The sequence below is a fragment of the Nelumbo nucifera genome, chromosome 1 (genome assembly GCF_055504915.1).
Source record: "Nelumbo nucifera cultivar China Antique chromosome 1, China Antique-T2T, whole genome shotgun sequence".
Taxonomy (NCBI): domain Eukaryota; kingdom Viridiplantae; phylum Streptophyta; class Magnoliopsida; order Proteales; family Nelumbonaceae; genus Nelumbo; species Nelumbo nucifera.
The window spans coordinates 178,244,746-178,252,744 of NC_142649.1; positions in this window are offsets into that span (position 1 = coordinate 178,244,746).

Sequence of the window (7,999 nt, forward strand, 5' to 3'; positions counted from 1 at the left end):
ATCATGCATAGGAATAGGATAGGTGACCAAACCAGAAAAAAGTAGATCATGTGGTATTTATGTCTATGACTATGAGATAATAAAAGAAAACAGAGAACGTATCCTTCCATGTCTTATTGCACGTCGCAGGATATCCCCGAATCGGTGGTCGTAACTGATTTGAGCTCCATATACTATACTTTGAAGAGGATGAATACGTGTGGCTATGGTTAAATGAATAAGTTGAATTGATGACACACTACTCTCCTTAGATCTAGCTTCATTTGAGTAGTTTGGGTTTGAGTTTCGTTAGCCTTCATTTAAGTTCTATTTTAATCGAGTTCAAACCTTAGGATAAATTTAATCAGTTATTTGAGTTTGAATTTGATTAATAAAAAGTTTAGCTTGAAAGTTTTTGTATTTGATTCGATTAATATATATAATATAAAAAATATATTATATATATTATGAAAATGTATTTTTAAATTATATAGTATAAGAATATATTATATATTATAAAAAAGCATTCATTTTTGAGCTTTTGAGCCAAGCTCGAGCTCATCGAATATTTTAATTGAACCAAGCTCAAGCCGAAAAATATAATTGAATCGAGCTCAAGTTTGAACTCGAATGTAATAGTATTTTAGTCAAGTTGAACCAAAACATGCCAAAATTTGGCTCAACTCAGCTTGATTGCACCCCTTACCAACCAACTTTTGCCTATGGACATGATATCCTAGCCCAACCAATAAAAAAAAAATTGATCGACTAGGTATTTGTACCGTAGGCCGGGCTAAGCATGCATATGGTCTTATCACTTACCTTTTAGTGTTTCTTTGGGGCATTTTTTAATTTTATAAATGCTTATTTTAAATATCTTGATTTTGTGAAAACTACCATTGACACCCTTTTTCTTTTTTTTGGTCCATGTGACATCTTAATGGTGCTTAATGGCATCTTAAGTGGTGTTTGATTACACTTTTCAAACGTTTGAAGTTTGAAAATTTTGCTTTTCAAATGCCAATGGTGTTCGGGTTTAGCTCTGATTAGAGGATCTCAAACACAAATTCATATCTAAATTGGTAAGACTTGGTTTCATGTCTTACAAAATCCAATGCATTCCATACGTGATAAAATAATATTAATACATTGTTAATGTCATGTAATTAACAACAATAATAATAATGATTGTATATTTATTATTATTATTATTATTATATTACTTAATAACTATTATTTCTCCATTTAAATAAAACATAATAGTAGTAATAATATTTATTTAACAATAAGATTAATAATAGTATTATTTAATAATAATAAATAATTATTTATTTCAAAAAATATAATATTTGTTTATTAATAGAATATTATTTTATTTTATTTTTTTATTTATAATATTATCAAAAAATCTATTTCTAAGGGTAAAATAATAAACTTCACAATTTCATATGTTGGAGAATTGCTCCAACTCAAATGATCTTATCTTTTTAGAACCTCTAAAAAGCATAAAATCACTTCCACTTCTTTTTCGATTTCAAACCCGAATAGTATCTTTTTAACTTTTCATATTTCAAATTTATCAAACACAATCTTAATGGCTTGAATAAATAATAAAAAAATATGCATATAAAACACAATTACTTTAAACAATTTCCAATATATAAACTTTTCTTAGAAAAAAGATAGTATGCTTTTAGACTTAAGAGTATAGTGGAGACAGACAGCAATCAGTAGCTTTTACACTCATATTCCTATAGGACCTGTTTGGAAGCTGGTTTAGTTGCTTTGTAGCATTCTAGATAAGCTATTCAAAGAGGCTAAAGCACACAACCATTTTGGGTCTTCTAGAATTTTCACTAATAGCCCATTTTAAAGGGCTTACGCAATGATTGAACATATTCGAATGAACTACTTAATATAGATAAATTGGAAAGTTGATTTTGTGGCTTCAGTAAGCCTCGCATTATTTACTTAAGGAAGTAGTACTCTCCTCATATTTGGGTAAATTATTTATCCATTTATGCCAAAATCATATTATCCCTTCAATTATATCAGTTTTTTGGATAAATCAGTCATTGTGCACCTTTGTCTAGGGAATAAAAGAACACTGATAAGTGCTTTTATCCGGATACATGTTTTATAAGAAACAATTACCCGAATAAGTGCATTTACCCATGCAAGTCATTTACTAATATGCAAATGAGGCCTTTTAATAAATATAGCTACATGGCATTCCAGTTTTCTCAACTCATGTAACACTAGAAGCCACTATAGGAAAGCTTCCCCCACAAGAGAAGCCATGAAGTTGTGCTTGGTAAAAACCCAAAAGGTCAAGAAAAAATATGATCATTGAGTTGAGAACTCAATTTTTTGATGAAGCTAGTTTTGGTAGCTTCTCCAACGCTGCTCAGTCAACACAAAAGCCATCCCAAACTAGTTATAGATTGTTTTCATGGATTCATTTTAAAATAGTTAGAAGTCGTTCAAACTCTATTTTTCCAGCTTGAGCTCCATTCAATGGAATATTTGAAGAATTGCAGCCCCCTCCTAGTCTACCAATAGCCCCCCCCCCCCTCCCCCCAACTGTATCCTATTCGTGAATTTGACATCAATCCACGGGTAGGATTCAGTCCATTCATAAAAATCTTAGCTCCACCCTAGGGGTGGGGTTGAACTCTAAAAACCCTAAATATCTAAAAACTAATAAATAAAACTAGATTTGCAAGCTTTTGAGTCGAACTTTTTATTAGTTAAAAGTTCAAATAACTAATCGAACTTACCTTGAAATTCAAACTCAATTAAAATCAAATGTGATTCAAAACCTAATTAAACTTCAGGCCAAACTATTCCATTAAAGCTTGATTTGATTGTACAACTGGAGTTTGGATCTTCTCCTTACACCAACCTCACAATGCATATCAGCCATATATTGAAAATATATTTTATACTTTATATTATTCATGGAAAGATATTCCCAATACATGATGGGATGGACTATGAGGGCGTGTGAGATGCAGTCTGTGAGTAGCAATTCTAGGGCGGTGTGAGGTGCAGTCCGTTTCCCAATGGACTTTGAATCTCCTGTCTATAATAATTCTGCCCATGTGTGACTGCGATAAGGCTATAATAATGAATTTAAAACATGATAAGGCTACCTGTCAAAAGATAAGAGCAATTTATAGATAAGCAATTTATTTTTTATTTTTTATTTTTTATTTTTTATTTTTATAAATCTGCCTCTTGCAAATTAGCTCATGCTTTTCTAACCACAGAAAAAATCAGTCCAGGATTATTGCCAACATCCCATTCCATGATGAAAAGTGAAAACGACAGGCGATTACCACAGGCCAGCCCGTATAATATCGACCGGGTTTTGAAACGATACCACACAACTTTAAACCTACTACCAAATGCTCGTTATTTTTCTCCCTAACAGTTAAAAACTGATCAAGGTTATTGAAAAACGGACCTTTAGTCTGATGTTGAGATGTAATAGATTAGATAGATGATGACATGCTTTTGAATACATTTTCAAAAATAATAAAAAAAAAAAAAACAGGCTTTTGAATATTAAAATAAATCCATTTCATCTAGGGATAAAAATTTTAAAATTAGAGTTTTTAATAAGGGTGAAATTTCAAGGGATGTTAAAGTAATCGTAAAAATGTATAAGCGATTAAATGTATAATCGTAAAAATGTAATATACCGTTAATCTCTCTCTCTCTCTCTCTATATATATATTTCCAAAGTATGAAGTGAGGTTTTTTTAGAGGTGAAAGTTCAAGAAAAGTTAAAAGCAGTGGTCAAAAACAATAGGTTGAGATGCCCGACCCAATAATAAAACAAAACCGAAAACTAACTTTATTATTAATCACACTTAATTTCGTTTATTATTTTAATAAGGTTCGATTATAAATATGATGTCCGAAAAGCAACTAACTAATAAACTAGAATTAGCAAATGAGATATTATTTATCAAAATTCATGATGAATTTTGAATTTTGATTTTTCCATATCAAATATTTTCCGTACCATAGATTTTTCCCATTTTAATATACTACTTCTAACAAAAGGGTCCTTCGAGATACATAGACTTCTATTTAGTTTCTAGATGGAAGCTTCAGATATGTAATCAGTCCAAACACGTGGCTAGGACTCTTGAACAAGAAAAGCTATCAATTTCACTTAATTTAAACAATTAGAAAGTTAGCTCATACTCTTTAATAATAAACGGATTCTAGCCACTACCTATAATTTCTTTTTACTTTTCTTTCTTTCTCCTTAAATAAGAATATGTATAGAGAATAAAGACTATAAATTCAAAATGTTTAAAAGTTGTTGGCCGGCTCCAGGTCAAAGTAAATTATGCGTGCCATGCGACAAACTTCTTTAGGCATAACATGTAAATTCTTTCAGCCCGCCGCTTTAGTTTTCTTTTGTCAAAGTCAAATCATTATTAAACGCCTGTAATCGGATATTCGGATTAATCCGATTCGGCTACAAATTTTCTACAATATCAAAAAAATTAAAAATTTATTTTTTATTTTTTTATATATAATAAATTAATATACTAAATTTATTATATACATCAGTTCACATATAATATAATATATAGAATTATAATTTTAAATATAAGTATATAAAACTTATATATTAAAATGAATAAATGTTATATTATAATCTGATTGAATTAGGTCAAATCTAAATCCGATTCGATTATTAACGATTGTAATATCTAAATTCCATCTGATTATATATATAAAATTCGAATCCAGATTGGGTTGTTTAGTTTCATATCACTACACCTAATTTAGGGTAGGGTTGTATTTTTCTTAATGCAATTTTGGGTTGTATAAAGGAAATTTTTTAATTTTTTAATCCATGCCATTTTTGAAACTATCAATTAGAAACTCTATTTTTTCCAAAAAATTTTCCTAAAATCTCTCTCACTCTCTCTCTCTTTCCCACACCTTCCAATAACCTAACTAATCTAATATCCTAAAATTTCTCCTAAACAACCTCCCCCACTATCCCTAACTTTCCCCTAAATTATATCTAGTTCTTATTCATCTTCTACCATACTTTTTCTCTACGTCTATCTAAAGAAAGTTTGAATTAAAAAATTAAGAATTATTTAAATATTTTAACAAAATTATATAATAACTTTAAAATATTCATTAAAAAGACAAAAGTAAAAATCTAACATTAAAAAAATTAAATATTTAAATAACGTAATATCTTAAACAAAATTATAAAAAATTAATATTTTAAATAAATTAATAATATATTTTAAATAGTTACTAAATCAATTTCAATTAAAATAAATAGACTAAGATTTTAAATATTTAGTTAAATAACTAAATATTTTAAAAAACAGAATATTTAACATAACTAGATTTTATATAGTTAAAATAACAAAATTATGTATTAATAGTACTATAATTTCATGGATTATTAAATTCAACAAGTAATTAATATTTTAAAGTTTAAATAATGATACTATTTCAATAAATAAATAATATTGTAAATAACTAATTTCATTTATACCAATTAATAATTCTAGAACATAACTTTCGAAAAAATTAATGTTTATTAATAATAATTTTAAAAACTTAATCTATATTTAGTTTTTTTGTCATAACGGGTTGGTCGTTCGGGTCGAACGGCCGAACCATTCGAACCAATAACCGGACCCCTGACCGGTTCGTTTTTAAAAACCATGTACAATCACATATAATAACATTTCGAGAGTCTGGATCACCTGCCAATAAAAGTCATTCCAACAACCTACCAACTGTACATTTCATACATAATGGGTCTCATTTTTATTGTGGGTCCCAGTTTTATAGTGAGCTGTGTGGTGTTGGATCAAGTTGGTAGAGGGTTGGAATGATGTTTTTTGTTGGTAGAAGATCCCAATTTAAACAAAAATGCAGCAAGACCCCAAATGTACATTTTATAAATATGAACTGCCTTCTTGGTTAGAATATGAGCAGGTTTGTTATATACTCTTTTGGAAAGAATACAAATACAAATATGTATAATGCAAATACATACAAAATAAAACAAAATTTTGCATTCTACAAATTTACATTTGTACTCCTTCTAAGGCTCAGTTTAGAAGGAATGCAAATACAAATATGTACCATATAAACACATACAAAATAATACAAACTGAGCCTTAGGTATCCAATGGATTGAGTGTTGCAATCTGCAATAAGAGTAATTATGAATTATGGAGGAACAAAATTTGCTTTCAACAAACTCTTTATAAATCACCTGAGAGTCTCCCTCAATAATAACACAAGTAATCCCAACAAGAGATGTCAATGGAATTTTTATAGATCTACCAAAATAGAAATCACCATTATGATCACGGATGAGAAAGTCGATTCCTCGAGAAGTACCATTTAATATAGCATTATGGAATTTAACTTTAACCCAAGAAAAAACAGGTTTGACCCAAGAGGAAGGAGTAGAAATCACTGTAGTTGATGACTTCCTACTACCTTCATGAGAAACAAAATCTGAACTCCCCAAAAACAGTTGTTTATCCACCTTATGCGATGCACAGGCTGGTATTAAAAGATGCCCATGCTCTGTGGGGGAGAAATTACATAATAGTTTCTTAGAGAAAGGAAATTAATTAAAATAGTTGTGGCCCTTGTGGGTGGGTTTAAACTTTAAATAGACCCATATTTGACTTTTTTTTTTGTTTTTTAAAAATTAAAAACCCATAAAATTCAAAGGAAATAGCTGGCTTGCCTTATCTTATTGTAAAAGTACATGAAATCATAAATCTCTCTGTTGACGACTAGGCCAGATCAACCATACTGAACTTTAATTGAGAATCAGTAGTAGTTGTTTTTTTCTTGCCAGTGAAGCATTTCTTTAATTATGGACTTCTCTTAATTGATGGTGTATCTTCACTCTTCACCACAACCATCCGCCAACGTAACTCCCACCAAACCTTCAAAAACCAAACAATAGAAAAGAAAATCTATTATTCCGCGGGGGTGATGTTTGGTCCACATGAAACACTGCCACACTTAGCAGTTAGCCCCACCAAAGTGTTTTGAGTTTAATGCATGGTCAATTTTTTATTTGGTTGAGACGGTTTTGAATTTAAACAATAATAATACCTTAATATCTATAATTAAATGATGTTTAATCCACTCTTAAGTACCATATCAAGTATCCAATCTTTCTATCAGTATATCGCGTTTGTGACCATTCTACGACCATGATGTTTTGCTATGAAATATTCCAGCATCAAAAATAAATAAGGGTGCAAGTAAGGATGGTTTAAGTCAGATGAGGTAAATATTAATCCAATCTGAGTTGCTCAAACCCCAATCTGCTGACTAGAATGAATTGGGATTCGGATTCGTATTGGTTCAGCTTTTTTAGTTTATGTTTATGAAATGTTTTTTCATTTCTAGACTTAGAATAGTGATTAATGTTTCGAATTCAGATCTCCTGCTCACAAGAATCTTATCCACAGGACATTACAGCTGTACTTTGGGAATATTTTTCCATGAATTTTAACATACAAATATGGAAGATGTTCTTAAGAAACGCTTTTTGTAGGTAAGATCCTTGTGAACAGGAGATCTGTGTTCATATGTTTCACTAATTTTAGCATTGTATGTATAAAGACAAAGTTATGATGCTTTAGGAGTGGCATCTTTAATTATCACATCAGAAATTTTTGCTTTTCAAATGTAACAGTTGATAGATACATACATACAATGTTTATTTAATATTTATATATAATATTATGAAGACATTGGGTTTTTATGGATCGAATTGGCCTAAGGCCTCAATCCTAACCCAACCTAGAGATGGCAATATGACCCATTCACCCCATTAAGGCTCCAACTCATCCAGCACGGGTCATTTTTTTTACCATTGATTGGGTTTGGGGTGGGTTTTGAACAAACCCAAAAACTCCAGTGATCAAGCACATAGTGGTTGTGCTATTTGTCCACCTCACCCTAACTCCAACCCCAAACTTGC